This window comes from Leptinotarsa decemlineata, unplaced genomic scaffold (assembly GCF_025532065.1).
Source record: "Leptinotarsa decemlineata unplaced genomic scaffold, Ldec_3_MD MMD2_tig00003192_RagTag_RagTag, whole genome shotgun sequence".
NCBI classification, from domain to species: domain Eukaryota; kingdom Metazoa; phylum Arthropoda; class Insecta; order Coleoptera; family Chrysomelidae; genus Leptinotarsa; species Leptinotarsa decemlineata.
In genome coordinates, this window is record NW_027412582.1 from 1,371,307 (window position 1) to 1,389,319 (window position 18,013).

General features: G+C 33.7%; 1 long non-coding RNA gene across 3 annotated transcripts in view; it reads left to right on the forward strand.

The window, feature by feature from the left end:
• LOC141483220 (uncharacterized) overlaps positions 1-18,013 on the forward strand; it is a 161,607-nt gene that overhangs the window by 60,556 nt on the left and 83,038 nt on the right. For all 3 annotated transcript variants that reach the window (XR_012465970.1, XR_012465969.1, XR_012465968.1), the window contains exon 4: positions 11,610-11,636. This is a non-coding gene — a long non-coding RNA (uncharacterized lncRNA). The remainder of the gene's footprint in view (positions 1-11,609; positions 11,637-18,013) is intronic.

Genomic DNA, 18,013 nt, shown 5'->3' on the forward strand with positions numbered 1-18,013 from the left:
TACAAGTGAAAATTCGAACAGAAATAAACAATATTACGCAAGAAACCATACACAAGGTTCAACAAGAATTTGTACACCGTTTGGGTTACTGTAAAATACAGCAAGGGCTGCAGTTCGACCATTTAATATAAAGTCATGTATCCCAGCATATTCTGTCCGCTAGACAATAAGTATTTGTGATAATATTGTTAATTTACCTAATAAAGAATGTTACGCGTTACTTTATTAGCACACAAACAACTACTGTATTTTTGTCCACCCTGTACCAATTGGAATCAACATGTGATTCCTTTTTTGGAATCAGCTCAGCTAGAGTAATCCGAAAATTGAGACAAAATGGGGGTGTTCCATTTGAAAAAAATGACGGTGGCGTCATTACTCGAACGTAATTCACCCTGTATATTAGATTATTATTTTAAAATACGGTAAATTAACATTAAAAATCGACGTGTTTCAGGATTATTTCTTAAAATGACCTGTTTAGCTAAAAATGAATTTGTTCCATACTTTACGTTAGTTTGAAACGCCTTCTCAACTTGTTTTGTATGTTACAACATTAGTTATCAGTATTTTAATTTAAGTTTGAAGTTCTTTAATTTCAAGTCTGACAAAAGGTTAGATTAATGGAAATGCATTAAATAACAGTTTTACAAATGATTGGTTACGGAGATAAAACCCAAACACAACAGAAAGTTGCAAGTATTTCAATTTAAGTTTAGAGTTTGTTAACTTCAAGTCTGACAAATGGTTAGATTAACGGAAGTGCATAAAATTACAGTTTTACAAATGATTGGCTACGGAGATTAAACCCGAACACAACAGGAAGTAGCTCGCCTATTCCATGAGAAATTTCCTAATATACCGCCCATATCTCAAGGAATAATAAGCAAAATAGAGAAGCAGTTTTGCGAGCTTGGTCATGTGGGGCAGATAAAGAGCATTGAGTAGAAACATGCAGATTTGAATGACTGTCAGACTTTTTTTCAATCATCTGAAACAACGTCAATCTGTTTTTAATATTTCCACCTCCTAGAGGAAACAAAAAAAACTAAGAATACTATAGTCCGTTCATAATTTGTTGATAGCTCACTGCAAGTTTGACCCTCATTAGAGAACTGAAATACAGAGAGGACAGCTAATATGATATAATAACAAAAACCAAACTAAAACTGGCAGTTTAAGATGTTTTCAACTAACCCACCTTGTATCTGAAGAAATACAATACAGCTATAAAACTTTTAATCCGATTATGTAGGTATTTTGAGTGGAAATGAGTGACCAGTGTCGTAGAGTATATGATTAAAACATTAGTTACTTTAAATAAATGAATACCTATATTAATATTCTTAAACTGTAGGTACTGTAAACTGTATTTTTATTTTAAAAAAATTTCTTTATTTTATTCAAAAATAATAAGTTACTTGCAATTTGTAAAAGATACATTTATTTAATTAATACCTATTTTTAAATGATATAAACTACGATTACTTACAAAACTATTCAAATTCAAAATAAACAGGATCATCTTCGGAATCCGAGTCGTCTTGCAGGTTAATAATTAGCAGTTGTGTCTCTACAGTCGCATCAATTATATTGTCAAGATCCCACATTTTTTGTTCTTCTATTGCATGTCTTACTGCATCTCGCCAATTTTGTTCTGTAATATGTTGTAAAGACTCATATAACAATTCACGTACAGCTTGTATTTTATATGACGTATTTTTTCTAGCCACATAGCTTTTCATTTGTGCCCAAATTAGTTCAATTGGATTTAATTCGCAGTGGTAGGGTGGAAGTCTAAGGACTGTGATGTTTCGTCTTTCCGCCATTTTGTCAACTACGTATTTCTTGAACTTAGATTTGTGTTGCCGGGCAATTTTTAAAAGTTCTGCTTTAACCATTCCATCTTCGTAAGGCAGGGACTTATTCCGCAGCTAGTCAATGATATCCTGTTTCTTCCACGCAGTCGTTGGAAGTCTTTCAACTAGTCGTGAATGATAAGCTGCATTATCTAATACTATAATTGAGTTTGGTGGTATATGTTCAATCATCTGCTCAAAATACTCTTCGAAAACATCAGCTGTCATCTCCTCGTGATAGTCTTTTGTGCTTTTGGATTCAAATTCCAACAAACCATGCTTAGCAAATCCTTTTTCACTGCCAATGTGAGAAACTATTAATCTACTGCCTTTACCAGAGGGTGGGGAAATACCAGTAGACCAACCTTCCATAAAGGCTTGCCTGGAGCTTGATATATTTTTATCTGTGCAAATTTTTGTGAGAGTATGGCCTGCGTTTACCCACGTTTCGTCCTGATAGTAAATTGGCCTTCCTTCAGCCCGAAATTTTCGTATAGATCTTAGATACTTTCTTCTCCAACATATTATCTCTTCCCGGTCAATCAAAAGTGATTTTTGGTCTGATTTCTCCCACCGGAAATTTAATTCTTTTAAAACTTGCCACAATTTGGTTCGTCCGACATGAGGCAAATCCGGGTCGTCTCTAACTTCTTGTAAAATTTTGTTTAAGTTGGGTATTTCTTTTTTGTAAAAAAATTCGTGAATTTTCCTTCGAATACCATTTTTGGCAAATTCATCAATTTCAATAGGTTTTCTTCCCCTCTTTAAGTATTCGTTTGTATTTGGGTTAGCTATACCTTTTTTTTTTCTTTCTGATAGGAACCTATATATTGTTGACTCCCCTACGCCCGTCGTGTTGGCACAACTCTTGATTATGTTCTGAACAGTGTTTGTGGGATTCTGAGAAACCAGAGCATCGTGAACGTTCAAAACAATAGTCTTCTCTCTTGGTGAATAGACAGACTTACTGACTGTACGCAACAGTACCGGTGTAAAACTTGATGATGTTGATGATGATGACGAAGCCATCGCAAGCAATCAAACAAAACAAGCAGGAACGAAAGGTACGTATATGTTAGTAGGAATATGAAAAAAAGTTACTCACGCACTGCACAAAATTCGCAAAATAAATATTAGAGACGTTAATTACTGTCGTAGACGCCGAAACACCAACGAGCCGTAAATTAAAGGCGATTAAAAAATGTACTAAACCAAAAATTATTTTCGTTCGTAACAACTTCACCCTTTCAAGGCAAGTTTCGAATATAAACTGAAGCTTTATATTTAATGAATAAACACCTCAGGAACCTCCGCCTATGATTTTACGAGTTTTACGACCGTTTCATGACTTGGGCCCTCATTTTATGCTATCGACAAATTATGAACGGACTATAGTCGTTAAACATCTACGCAAAATATTTTTCGTTTCTCCAGTACATCCGGTCTGTAAATCTGTTATTTTTTCCATAGGTTTTTCCCAAGCATCGGCTCTGAACTTGTAGGTATGCCATCATCCACTTTCTAAGATATCAATCTATTCTCCGAAATAAATTATAGTCTACAGCTACTTTCAATCACCATAAACAATGATTTCTCGTAAACAGCCAATAGAAAATATTGGTACTATAATATATGGTCAGAATCGAAGAAGCTAATAAACTCACGCAAACATAAACAACCACATATCTTAAATGGAATTTAGAAATTTAGAAAATTGGATAATCATGCACGTTCGTCGAGAATAACATACCTCGAATTTCTTGGAATTCTCGACGGTTTTTTGAGTTCATTACATTCTTGAATGCGAACCGACATAACAATACTCTCGAGTATGTACAAATTAAGGCAGTCACAATAAATAAGTAGCATAGTAGGTATGTATGTTAATTGTTGGAATAACATACTGTCGGTACATTGAGATAACATACTTCAGAATTCCACGACTGGTCCCCATCAATAATCACTGTTCTTGAGCCATACTTTTTTTTTACTTTATATACTTTATTGTCTCAAGAAGGTATTCTTATTGACAAAGTTTACATAGCTAAGATATAAAATACATTTAAAAATATAGACTCACAAAAAACATCAAAACTAAAAACAACATTAACAAATCTTTCTCAGTAAGATTTTTGTCATAGGTACAGGTACAGGTGATTGTACATTTTAACACCGTTATAAAAAAAGAATCCTTGATTAATGCGGAGGAAGGGATAGGCAGTTTCAGGTTATTTTTGTTACTCATGCGGGTGTTGTAATGGAAATAATTGTTGTTATATCGCAATATATTTTTTCTAACGAGACACAGTTTCCAAAATAAAGAGTGCTACCACTGTTAATATTCGTTTTTCTTTAAATATTAGCTTGCATGATTCACGTGGATTCATCTTGTATATGTGTCTGATTGCTCTTTTTTGTAATTTTAAAATAGAATTAAGAAGGTAGGAAGTGCACACCCCCCAAAAAGGAATACCGTATCTCAGGTGCGCCTCTATCATAACATGATATGCAGTTCTTGCTGTAGAGCTTCCAAGTTCTCTAGATATAACTCTCAGTGCATAGCACCACTGTAGCCCTAAGTTTTTTTATGTGGTTTTCGAATTTCAGACCTTTGTCAATATAAAGTCCTAGAATCCTAGCGCAATCTTTATTTTCAAAAGTTCCGTTAGCTAAGGGTAAATTGTCAAGATCACCTTTAAAAGAGATCATATTTGTTTTGCTGATGTTGAATGATAATAAATTTGAATCACACCAAGACATTTATAATTGAAATGTCTCTGGATATGTTTTCATGAAGATTATCCACTGATACACTATGCCACAAAATTGTGGTATCGTCTGCAAAAAGAGTTAGTTTGCCAGATACATCTATAGTTAATATGTCATTAATATATACAAGAAAGAGGATCGGGCCTAGTACTGAACCTTGTGGTACACCCGAATTGATTTTTAGTTTTTTGATAGTTCGTTTGTCCTCACCTTCTGACTTCGTCCCGTTAAATATGACTGAAACCACTTGAGCGTTTTTCCTCTACAACCATAATAATACAACTTATGCAGGAGTACTTAAAGTACATTAAAATGAAAAGAAAAATAAATTAGGGGCGATCTGAGTTCGGGAAGTGGGACGGGTGAGTTTTTGAGGGTAAAAAATGGTTTATCTCGATTTCCAGCAAAACTGCAAGTCATATGGAGAAAAGTTGAATGGCAAAGTTGTAGGTAATAAAAAGATCTACAACTTTTGTTTTCACAATTTTTTTTTGGTATTTTATTTTTATCTTGAAAAAAATATTTACGTAATTTGGTGAAAACTTGCCTTTTTATGTCCCAAATACAGTGTAATTTATTCGATTTGAAATATTAATTTTTTTCACCTTATTTTGACTTGGAATATCAAAAAAGCAACCTAATTTTCAATCGAAAATTCTCGCGTCAAAATACCAGCTTCTTTCAAAAAGTATCAATACTATAGTAAAGGTTCTAAGAAAATACAAAAAATTGAAAAATAAACTCGAATTCAATTTTTTTTTTAACATTATGTACAATTCTAATTATATTCATGTCATAGAAAATCTTATAAAATATAAATATATGAAATGAAGGGGTTATATTTCTAGGAGTGATCCATCTTGATACAAAAAAAGGATGAGGGAATCTTCCAAAGAAAGGAAGAAAGTAATCAATCTGAAAATAAGTAACTCCATACATGTGTAGATCATGCAAAGAAGTAACATTCAGACACAAACTGAAAAAAAGTCCTTCTGAAACAGCTACTTTCATATAAACATTGAATTACACGAAAGACAAACATTCTTTCGAAACAAATACTTCTATATGAACACTGAATTATACAGAAGATACTTTTCTCTACTCAGTTTGTATTTCAAACATTCGTTGTGGAATAAAAATCAGATATCATTCACATGAGTTCTACTTTAAATGAATGGTAACAAATTGCACTTACATGGAACACTGTCATCCTCACTGGTATACATCGATGTTTCGCCTTAAGACACTTGCCCTAAGGCTCTTCAGTACCAAATTTGATAACATTATAGAAAATACACATAATTCATTCATGAATTACGATTTTTTAATGTCACGGAATAAGCTTGATCTGCTTATGTCATCGATGACATCGTAATGACATTCATTCACCTATTTGATTCAATCCCAGCCAAGAGGAATCTCATTTGAATTGAAGGGGTTATATTTTTAGGAGTGATAAATTTTTCGGAAAGAAAGCCTTAGGGCTTAAGCCTTAAGGCGAAACATCGATGTATACCAGTGAGGATGACAGTGTTCCATGTAAGTGCAATTTTTTACCATTCATTTGAAGTAGAACTCATGTGAATGATATCTGATTTTTATTCCACAACGAATATTTGAAATGCAAACTGAGTAGAGAAAAGTATCTTCTGTATAATTCAGTGCTCATATAGAAGTATTTGTTTCGAAAGAGTTTTTTTCTTTCGTGTAATTCAATGTTTATATGAAAGTAGCTGTTTCAGGAGGACTTTCTTTCAGCTTGCCTGAAAGTTATTTCTTTGCATGATTTACACATCCATGTATAAAGTTACTTATTTTCAAATTGATTACTTCCTTCTTTTCTTTGGAAGATTCCCTCATCCTTTTTTTGTATCAAGATGGAGTAGTAGAAAGCCAAAAACTTTATTTCCCAATAGATATATGAAAATCGTACTATTGTATATAGATACTTCATTCTGATTACGTTGTTAATTATAATATTTTTTTAAAAACTTTATTTTTAAATACCTCAAGTTGAATTTCAATCACTTGTCCATTCGTTTTTGTCTCTTTGATGGCATTTTTTCATCGTTAGATTCGACAAACCTTTCCAATTCTAGTTGATCTTCGAAATCTTCAAGACCATCACCTTCTTCGTCTCCAATATTATTTCCAGTTTGCATTGGTTCTTAATCCATAATTTCATCTGAATCATCAACTTCCTAGTAGGTCTCACAGCTGCAGCAAATGGTTTTAAGCAATACGTGTTAGGAATCACACGTTAAAAGGTAAGACTTCGTTAATTCTTAGCTCGCACAAGTTTAGACTTCTGAGGGTTGTAGTTCGTAGGGGGCGACAGCTGGTTAACGGAAAAACAGATTTTTCAAAAACTTCCGGAATTGATTCCTTTTCTGTAAATTTGAGCATACTGCCACGTTGATGTTGCTTCCAGCCCCAATATGTATTTTTTATTTTCATTCTCCAAGTCACCGTATAGAAGTAAACACTAGTAAGTTCACTCTCCGCCATATTTGGGTCAAGATTTCCCACCTCGAATTTTATGCGCGGCCGAATTACAGCGCAACGAATCTGAGGCGTTTACCCAGCGAGCCAAGTTGAGGCATGGACTATTATTACAGAGTGAGTCGTTGTAATTGGTGGTTTTGTATTTGTAGAAAATTTGTGTATAGTTTCAAAATGATCAAGTGTCGAGCTGTAATTTGCAGGGTGATGTCGGCATTAATTTGTTTAGATTTCCAACTGACGAAAAAAAGTTGTATTTTTCTAGTATTTATTATGTAAAATTGAAGGAATGAACATATAACGAAAATCATAAAATAAATTGTTATAGACCATATATATGCAGACTATTTTTTATGAAATTAATTGGATGAAATTGAACTTTACGAATAGTAAAGTAGTATTACGAATAATGATATAAAATGACAAAACATTCGGAGTTCCACTGGAAATCCACAAAGGAAGATAATTTGATTTGGCTGGTATGTATCTGTAGGAAAAATATTACTTCCACTGAAATCTCTGCAAAACTAAAGTATCTGTTGCATATTTTTTTAACAATTCATCCACATCAATACTGGATATAAAAAGTAATCTGATTGAAGCTGTTAGGCAATTTTAAATATTAATAAACAATCATTTGATATTGTTCATTTGTTGATAAATTTGAAAATGTGCGTGGTGTAATACTTATTCATCGACTATCTTGAGGAGGAAAATACCGTCAACCGTGAATATCGTTACTGGGGCGTTTGAAGGCCGAAATTACGAGAAAACGATCCCATTTGAAGAAAAAAATGGTGCTCCTTTATCAAGACAACGCATAATGTCAAAAATGTATGAAAACGATGACTTGATTTCATGAAATGGGCTTTGAATTTCTCCCGCATATACCATATTCGCCAGATTTGGTTCCCAGCGACTACCGGTTGTTCGCAGACCTAAATGCTCACCGGTAAAAGAAATTTGTAGCTTCAGTGGGTTTTTCAATATTCATTTGTATTGTATTGCCTATAATGTCATTGTAAGAGCAAACTATTATTATTATTATCATTGTTTCAGTTTCTTACTTTCATGGATATGATTGATTAATGAAAATTCATTTTATAATTCATTATATTCATGTTGTCATTGTTGGTATCTCAAACAGATGAGAATAACCTGTAACTTTTTTACAAACCTTCAAACGTCAATTAATAATGAAAAGTTATTGAAAAAATTTTTGCGGATATTACTACTTGAATGCCACGAAGTGAGTATATTATTTAAATTTTTTTTGCCATTGTTCAAGTATGCTAATTCGCATGAATAATGGTTAAATTTACGTCCACCAGCAGATTTCATGTCACTGTAATTTCAACTGTTTATCATAATCTGATATTGACATTCATGATATTCAATCATTTTTTCACAAAATTACTCATCCTTTCAGTGATGTAAAGTTTACCTACAGTTCCAATGAAATAATGGACACTGACTAACATTTACAGGTGTGATTTACATGGTGTTCCAACAAAAACTTGACCAACATCAAGAACCACACAGTCATTCAAGAGCCGCTCTAACATTTCAATGCCAGGATTTGTTTTTTGTCTCAAAATAAGCCATAGTCTCAGTTTATTTCTAGGGGGACTATTTCTGATTAATGATTAATGGCATGGGGGGTAGAGTGATATACCACATTTGAAAGATCTTCTGCTCTCTATTACCTCTGTATGTTTTTCAAATGGATTCATTCATTGTTGAGAAATTAAATGTTGAACGTTTTATTTAAGAAAAAACAGAAAATTCTGTGGAAATGGAGTCAGCAAGCGCCATTCCCGAACAATTATCTGTCGCAGGTCTTCTAGATTTATAGGCTCAGTAAAGTACAGTTTCGACTTCAGGTGTCCCTACAGAAAGAAGTTCATCGGTGTGAGATCAGGTGATCTAGCTGGCCACACCATCCTGTAGGATGGTGCACTCCACTTCATTGAAATTATATTCAATAAAGAATGGTCCAATAATATAATTAGATATATTGTATAATAGGTTTGGGTTATTGGTCAATTTTTCGCTGAGCACCTCACAAAACTGAAGTCGACGATCAGGATCATCTTCTGATCATCAGCTGATATACCAGACGCTCTAGCTATTTGTCTGATAGATTGTCAATTATCCACCTTTCTCAATCATATAGTTTTTCTCTATGATTACTTGCGTTTTTATGGGAAAAATTCATAAGTAATTCTTCATTTTCTTTCTAACAGCTTCGCCCAGAAAGAGGTCTGGATAACATTCCTTGCAATATCATTCTACCATCAGAAATTTATTAACTTTGGTTTGTTATTGAAACCTAGGTAGTCAGATACGAATTTTTCAACACCTCCACGTGTTTCGATCACCAAGTGATCATCTTCAAGATAAATAATAAACTGTCAGATACGGTTTTCGATACAGCTATCAAAGAAATAACACCTCAATCGGTTAGTGTAGTTGTCAGGCATGTCAAACGATAATAACAGATTAAAGTATTCAAAATAAATCATTGTCGGTCGTTTCGTTTTGGATATTTATTTATGAGTACCGATTGACAGCTATACATGTTTCTTTCAGACGCTTTGGAGTGTGGCTAGAATTAATCATATGTCTTGAAGCACAGATTGAAAAGTGCTTTAAAAATATTCATGACTTTTTACTGAAGAACATTCTTCTTTACAGATAATTTCGTTGGAAAAAATGACAGTACAAACTATGTTGGAAGCTTTGCGAAAAAAAATGGTGTATTAAAAAGAATAAGTTTTGTTTGTTTGTAGTAAAAATATGATATTTGTGCCTACTGAATATTTTTATCGTTGATTATTATTCATTATTGCACTTGTCTAGTAAATTTCAGTAAAGTTACTAAATTAGATGTGTAAATTCAAGCAAATGAATTTTGAATCGTACACAAAAAATAAAATCTTCTATTCGGGTTTACTTGAAACATATCATTCATATGAACGCTTGATAATGTAATATACAGGGTTTCAAATTCGATCAATGTTCGTTTGAAAAGCCCCTGGAAAAAATGCGGAGACAGAACCATCAATCAAAATTTGATAAATGAGGTGTGTATGATGTAAAGTAGTCCTTTTCAATGAAAATAGAACTTTGAACAAATAACAATAATCAACTAAAATGTGAAGGCAAAAGTAAATCACAGCAAATGCTGTATTGAAAATTTCATATTCAATACTGATTATGTAAATGCCATGGAAAATTGTTCGATATGAGAATGAGCAAAATATAAAAAAAGTCGAGAAATTTTAGTAACAAATTTATTCAAACAATTAATAAATTATAATAGACTTCTACAAATATTTAAATAAAAATATAAATTTTTTCACAAATGGTTAATCCTAATCTAAAACATTAACATATTTTATTATTTATTATTATTATTATTGGTGATATCTACTGAAAAACAATTAGAATTGATTTCGAAACCTTTCACTGAAGTAATGTTCTGAAATGAAAGAGAACAGAGATTAGTGATTGTCTAACATTTTCGCAATAATACTATTGATCAATTTCTACTAACTAGCTTGGATATTATCTCATAGAAATATAAAAATATAATTATTTTTTGTACAAATCCAATTTAATAAACGGAGGTATCCTTATTTTTTGATAATAGGAAAAAACAATGACGTACTCTATCACAGAAAAATTTGATTAGAAATATGATGTGATGACAAAATTTACTTAGCTCTTGAATCATAACTTTCAGGCCTTCAAATCTATCAAATTTGAGAATTCTAGCATTTAATTACTTAGGTACAGACCTGAATAATAATAATTATCTACAGCAAATCGCAAAAATATATAGTTATTTGAGAAAACTGAATATGTTTTTAATTGTAATAGTATACATATTTGTTATAAAAGTTATATGAATGAAAGACATACCTCTGTTATATATGATTCTTAATTTATTCCATCAATTGCTTCCTTGATTGAATATTTTTCAAAAACGCCAATCAGGTCATTTAATCCCAAGTTATTAAAAAAATCCTCCATGACTAAAAATAAAAGAGATTATTTTGCATGTTTTGAGTTCGTGCAGTTTTGTTGGATGTCATCTGTAAATATGTTACAAATGAATTACCTTTTTCGGTCTTACTGATTTTAATAAAGTATTACAAGAGAAAACTGTGATTATTTCATAATGTTCTTTGAAAGAAACATCTTGTTGCGGTCATTTCCGGTCAAACCTGAAGTACGGCAAAGTAAGTGAATATGTGAAAAAATATAAATTGAACTGTAATAGATAACCCCCAAATTTCGTTTTCTATTTCCAATAATAAAAAAGTTACAGGGGTGAGCCACCTTAGAGAATCACTCGGTATAATATTCACTGTTGATGGTATTTCCCTTCTCTGGATAGTTGATGAATATTGCAATGATGTGAAATGTATTCTTTACATTCTATGTAATAATTGAGTTTTTTCTTTGTTTCAGGATCTGATCAGGAGAATTAATATTGTGGTAAGTTCATATACTCATTATTATAACCACGAATGTAACTACTAAGAATTTTTTAATTCAACACTCACGTCAGATGGCGGTGCCGTTCAGGTGCTTTTCAAAAATATTGTTACATTATGAAGTGTAATTTGTCAGATGATATTCCCTTCATGAATGTGAAATATTCTATAGAAAATATTTAGATCATAAACATTCCTAGGAAATTTTGAAAAATGTTATCACTCGTTAAAAATAAAATAAAAACAACAATGAAAATTAATTGGCGCTCCGGGGCGACTTCATTGATTCCAGTGGCGCGTTTGCTTTTTCAGCTGCAGGAAAACCCGGAAAAACCTGCAGCACCACATCATCTGAAGATCTTGATCTAACAATGTCCTCTCTCTTATAAAACAAAATGTAGGGTGTCTCCAGAGGCTCCAGTAAATTCAATGCATCGCCAGAACACTTCGTGACACGACTATCGTCAAACTTAAACCAGTCTGTTTCGTCTTTGACCAAGGCGTAATAATGACCACATTCAACGCCAGAACCACAGTGAACAATGACTGCATGAATATTATAACAGTGGTCTGCTAGGTTGAAATGTTCATCTATTTCGAACCTTCCAAAGAGTTTCTTGCTTCCGTTAGAGGTTGAGTCTTGTTTGAAGATCATCGGTGTTATTATTAGATTGACTGGTGCCTCAGCTATACTTGTTTCCTTATAACAGTCAGTTAGTTTGGTGCATGTTTGGCAATACAGTCGATCATCACCTGTTAAAAATTCCATTTTCAGATGATTTAACAATAAGCTTTGCACAGACTGGTTATTAGTCATATTAGGAAAAGCTAGATGAAGTTCCAGAAATTCACATAAGTTTTCGGTACTTTTTGAACATTTACCACAAAGCGAGGATTTTTCCAGCAAAAGATTTACAAACACAAGGACCCAAGAATTCGGAACAATCCTCTTTTTGTCCTAACGAGTATCTAGTGGACTTCAAAGACTCCAGGAAATCGGTTGGAGGGAAAGATGATACCTTGTTACGAAACTGCAGCTGCATGAACAAGTGTTCATGGTGTTGGAGTTTGATGAATAAGTAGGAAACATTCCCGTTCTCGTTCATCATTAAAACTTCGTTCTTGAAATTCTTCGTCATGAACAACACTTGTAAAATGCTATTCATGTAGCAAGTGTTTCCTAAATTATCCAATCCAATTTTCTTCTCTAGATTTTCAGGACAACTATCTACTGATTCGTAAGAAAAAACATGTTTCACAGAATCTACATAAGAACCATTTCTCAAGCTGCGATCGATCCTTCCAAGTGAAGAAGGGTTTCATAGAGGAATCGATTCGGCTCTTGCTTCATGAAGCTCTTCCACTGAAAGGGAATCAGTTCTACGAGGACTGCACCTCATATTTGGGGGGCAAGATTGACCTGAGTCCACTGACCGCACTGAAAAAGAAGAAGGTGGATCAATCACTTGTGAATTAACCTTGAGACAGGAGACTGATGAATATCCACATATCTCGGCTTGTTTCGAAGAGGTTTCAGTTCCGTATTAAAATTAGGGCAATGCATGATCTCATCAAAATTATGTGAAGGAGGAATAGTTCCAAGGACCGAAGCAGCATTGCCACGTTTAATAGCAATACTAATTCTTTCTATCAAAAAAGAGGTAGAACGGTGATCTTTCGTTGCTTGGCCTATTCTCCTTCCAAGTTCATGAACGAATAACAGAGACTCCGGGCCATAAACACCAAAAGTTTCAACCGCTACTGGATGAAGCAGATAGTTATTTCCAAGATTTTGGTATTTTTTTCTTTTCAATTTCTCGCCAGACAATGCTGCAGTTCCAGCAGACTTGGAACTTTCGGCTAGATGGAAAGCCGCGACCGTGTCAACGAAAGTGAAGTCTCGTACCACAGGTTTACCGTATTTCCATGGTGTGAGAGACATACCATCTGGTCGTTTACCACATCTCGACTGGTACCTAAAGGTTCCAGAATTGCAGGAACAGCCGCTGACAACATAGCTCGTTTCAATATGTCGTTCACTTGGTGATGTCGAGATGTACGCCCTGCACTTCTCCTGCAACTCAAACCATGTGTACCTTTCTCATCAACCATACTACCGCAAACACAAGTATGAGAAACACAAATAGATGAACCCATCCTTAGTCCTACTGCTCTTCTGAAAGATTCATCGTCTAATAGTGTTCCAAGAGATGCAACAGGTAAAGCATTCAGCCAAGCACCCGATTCTTTGATCATTGCTGCTTTCAGAGGAGCCTTATCGTATACACTTGTAGATTTCAGAAGTTTATCAGTTATAATGTTCAGAAGAGGTCGGTCCCATACACTTTGTATTTTCTTTTTATCTGTAGGAGGAGCAATATTAGTTGCGGCATGCCAAAGTGATTCACCTTCAGAATAAAAAACGTCTTTGATATTGATAAATATGAAAGGAAGGATGGAATCGATAAAATCGGAAACACTATTGACTGATGACAGAAGCTGGTAAAGCTAAGGAAGAAGCCGAGCGTTGAAAAAACCAGATGTATTCGATTGAAGAATATTGTTTTTTGCTAACAAAAATAACAATTTTTTGTAATCATTTTATCATTTTCGAACAATTTCAAAGTGAAGAAACAGGTTCTCTTGAAAAAAGAAATATTAATTGGTCCAATGAATAAAATACAATATTTATAAAAATTGCACATTTTAAATTCAAAATACTTTTCCTTCATTGAAGAAAATTACATGTTGAAGAAAATTACAATTTTGGAATAGTACCAACAAACACTACTTTGCCCCAATTCAACCTTTTTTGTATCTCTAAGTGTTAGGGTAGATAAAGAAATATTTCTTTACATTAATTGTGTACCCTTCTATAAAACATTTTTTGACAGGCGTGTACAATTCAAAAGACTACATACCGAAACTCTTGATTTCAGCCACAATGCATAAATACTGTTTTTTTGCGCAGTTAAAAGAGAATCATGCATTTTATTTTGAGATTGTTTTCACATCATAAATTCCACGTGATGTATAATGTTCTCAAATAATTTCATAGGGACGTTGCCCCTGATCAATAATGGTAACCGTAAATATACATCATACTCTGAATAATAAAGTGGTCTACATCACAAGTTTGGAATGAAAAGTTCCAACACGTTATTTTTGGTTGATAATAACAGATTGCATGGTATAAATGAGGGTTAAGAGCCGATAAATTATTCGTTGTTTACGCGTGGTTTTGGACTAGTTTTGGACTATCTTGTTCAAAAACGCAAAAGATCCTGGACATGTAAATAATTGAAAAAAGGGATATACCAGGTCTACTGAAATGTAGTGAATTTTCATTTTTCTTCAAAAATATTCATTCATTCATCAATTTCAATTTTGTCCCCTTCAAAGTAGGGGAGTGAAGTATGTCCTTGAGCTCTATCAGCGATTTGGTTTTAATAATAATAATAATAATAAATGGGCTTAATTTATTGACATACATTGTTTATGAAGAAGAAGTAGATACAAAAATCGAAGTTCAGCCGAAACTGTTTTACAACTTAACCTAGGCGATAGCATGTATTATATAGAAATCTAAAAATAATTACCTAGTATAGATTTATAAGTGAGTACAGTTCATGAATCTTTGTAAAACTTGAAAAAAAACCTATAAATTTCAAAGTAAATATATAAAATCTATTCAGCTTAAATACGGTGAAAAATATAGCAAAACACACAAAAGTGAGAGAAAGGAAAAACCATTTGAGCAAGTCATAACATGAATATATTATCTATCGATCTCTGCAATCGTCGCAAAATGCTGTTTTTCATGGATCTCTTCATATGTGACCTCATCTTTCATTTAATACAGGGGTCTCCAAACTTTGAAGCCTTCGGGCCATTATGATTTTTTCAGTTTGTTCCAAGGGCCAATTTCTGCCCTTAACTATATTTCTAGACTAGGATAGTCGCAAAGTGCGTGACCTAAGCAAACTTACGCTTTTTTTGCATCTCAATTATTGTGTATTGTAACACTTAACGGCATCTAGTGGCGAGTAGTGGTACTATGTACTATCTTTTTCATCTACCCGCTAGGTGGCATTAGGCGTAATTCAATATTTGGAATTACCGCGTCGGTTCGAGAAAGTTCTGGTTCTAGCTAGTGTATTCCGATCACCTCGAGATGGCAGTAATAATTGCATATAAAAAGGCTAGCGGCGCAACTGCGAGTTAGTCTGCGTAGGAAAGGCGAAGGAAGCGAAACTGTCTATTGTGAAATAAAGTAACACCCATCAATAAAAGTATTTGGATTTGACTTACTGTTTTTATTTGTGATTTGTTAGTATGGAAAAGAAGCGAAAAATCGACAGTGAATGCAGAACGTTCCAAGAAAAATGGAACTTTCAGTATTTTGTGATTGAGTCCAGTAATGAGGCGCTATGTTTAATTTGTAATGAAACCATAGCTGTTCTCAAAGACTATAACATTAAACGACACTATGAATCGAAACATCTTCAAAGTTACTTCAAGTATACAGGAAGTTTGCGGAAGGAAAAATTTGAAGCTTTGAAACGCGGACTCAAATCGCAGCAATCTTTGTTTACCAACGCGAATACTGAACAAGAGTCTGCAACTCGCGCCAGCTTTCGTGTGGCTCTTGAAATCGAACACTTGGCAAACCATTCACCGATGGACAAATGATATAAGAATGCTTGATTGCAGTAGCCGAAGAAATATGCCCCGAAAAGGTAAATTAATTTAAAAGTGTCAGTTTGTCAACAAACACCGTGGCTTGGAGGGTGCAAGACATCGCAGAAAATATATATCATCTCAATTGTCTGACAAAAAATGGACATCATGAGTGGTTTTCTCTAGCATTGGATGAGTCAACGGATGTGTCAGATACTGCTCAGGTGTTGATTTTTATTCGCGGAGTAGATAAAAGCTATGAAGTGTATGAAGAACTTCTTGATATTGATAGTATTCACGGCACGACAACTGGGGCAGATATTTTCACGGGAGTTGAAAATGCCATTAATAAAAAGAACCTTCGATGGAGAAATTTGAAATCTATAACAACTGATGGAAGCAAAAATATGTATGGTAAAATTAAAGGAGTACTTGCACTTGTGTCAAAGGCTGTAGAAAATGATGGTGGTTCAAAACCATTAGTCTTACATTGTATCATTCATCAACAGTCCTTTTGCGGAAAATGTTTGGATATGTCTGAAGTTCTAAAACCAGTCATATCGGTTGTTAACTTCATCAGATCCACTGGGCTGAATCACGGACAATTCCGCGAGTTTATTCAACAGATTGGAGAAAATGATTTACCATATCATATGCTGTACGCTGGCTTAGTTGCGGAAAAGTCCTCAAGCGCTTTTTTGAACTTCGAGCAGAGATCGAATTTTTTTTAAATGAGAAGCAGCGCCCTTTTGCCGATTTAGAAAATAGTGAATGGATGTGGAAGTTAGCCTTCTATGTCGATTTGACAAATCATATGAACGAACTGAATTCGAGATTGCAAGGAGGAAATCAGTTTCTCCCTGATTTATACACCAATATCAAATCCTTCAGGCAGAAAATAATACCATTTCAATCGCAATTACGTAAAAAATGTTTCACACATTTTGAAACATGTGAAATATTCAGCCACACTACAGAGATTGAATTTCCAGTCAATTTTGCAATCGAAACTGAGTGCTTTGAAGATAAATTTTGATACTCGTTTTTCAGATTTTGATGTCATTGCGAATAAAATTAAGCTTTTTCAAAATCCTTTTGATTCTGACATTGAAACCCTGGCTCCGGAAGTCCAAATGGAAACTATTGATTTACGGTGCAGTGATGTGCTTAAGAACAAATATCAAAATTCATCTTTGTTGGAATTTTATAAGAGTCTTCCACTGGAACAATTTGATAATTTGCATAAATTTGCTCGTGGGTTGTTTTCTGTTTTTGGTACTACTTACTTGTGTGAGAAAACGTTTTCCAAGATGAAGTACACAAAGAATGTTTACAGATCTCAATCAACCGATGAGAATCTTAAATCTCTTTTGATAATTGGTACAAGTAAAATTGATCCACAACTACAAAGTATTGTCGGTGGAAAATAACAATTACATAAATCTCATTAGTGTTTTTGTTTTACTGTGATTCATTTCAATTATTTGTTAGTTATTAACATGCTTAAACTTAGATACTTTAGTTGAGTTTTCTTTGTCATCATTTCTGTCGTTAAGTTTTACCTTGCAAGTAAATAAAACCGAGTTATTATCATTCTGTGTTTTCCTCTTCAACTTATCACAGCAATGGTAACAACAATTAGGTAATCATTGGCTGTCGCGGGCCAGATTGATGACAGTAAATCATTGGCTGTCGCGG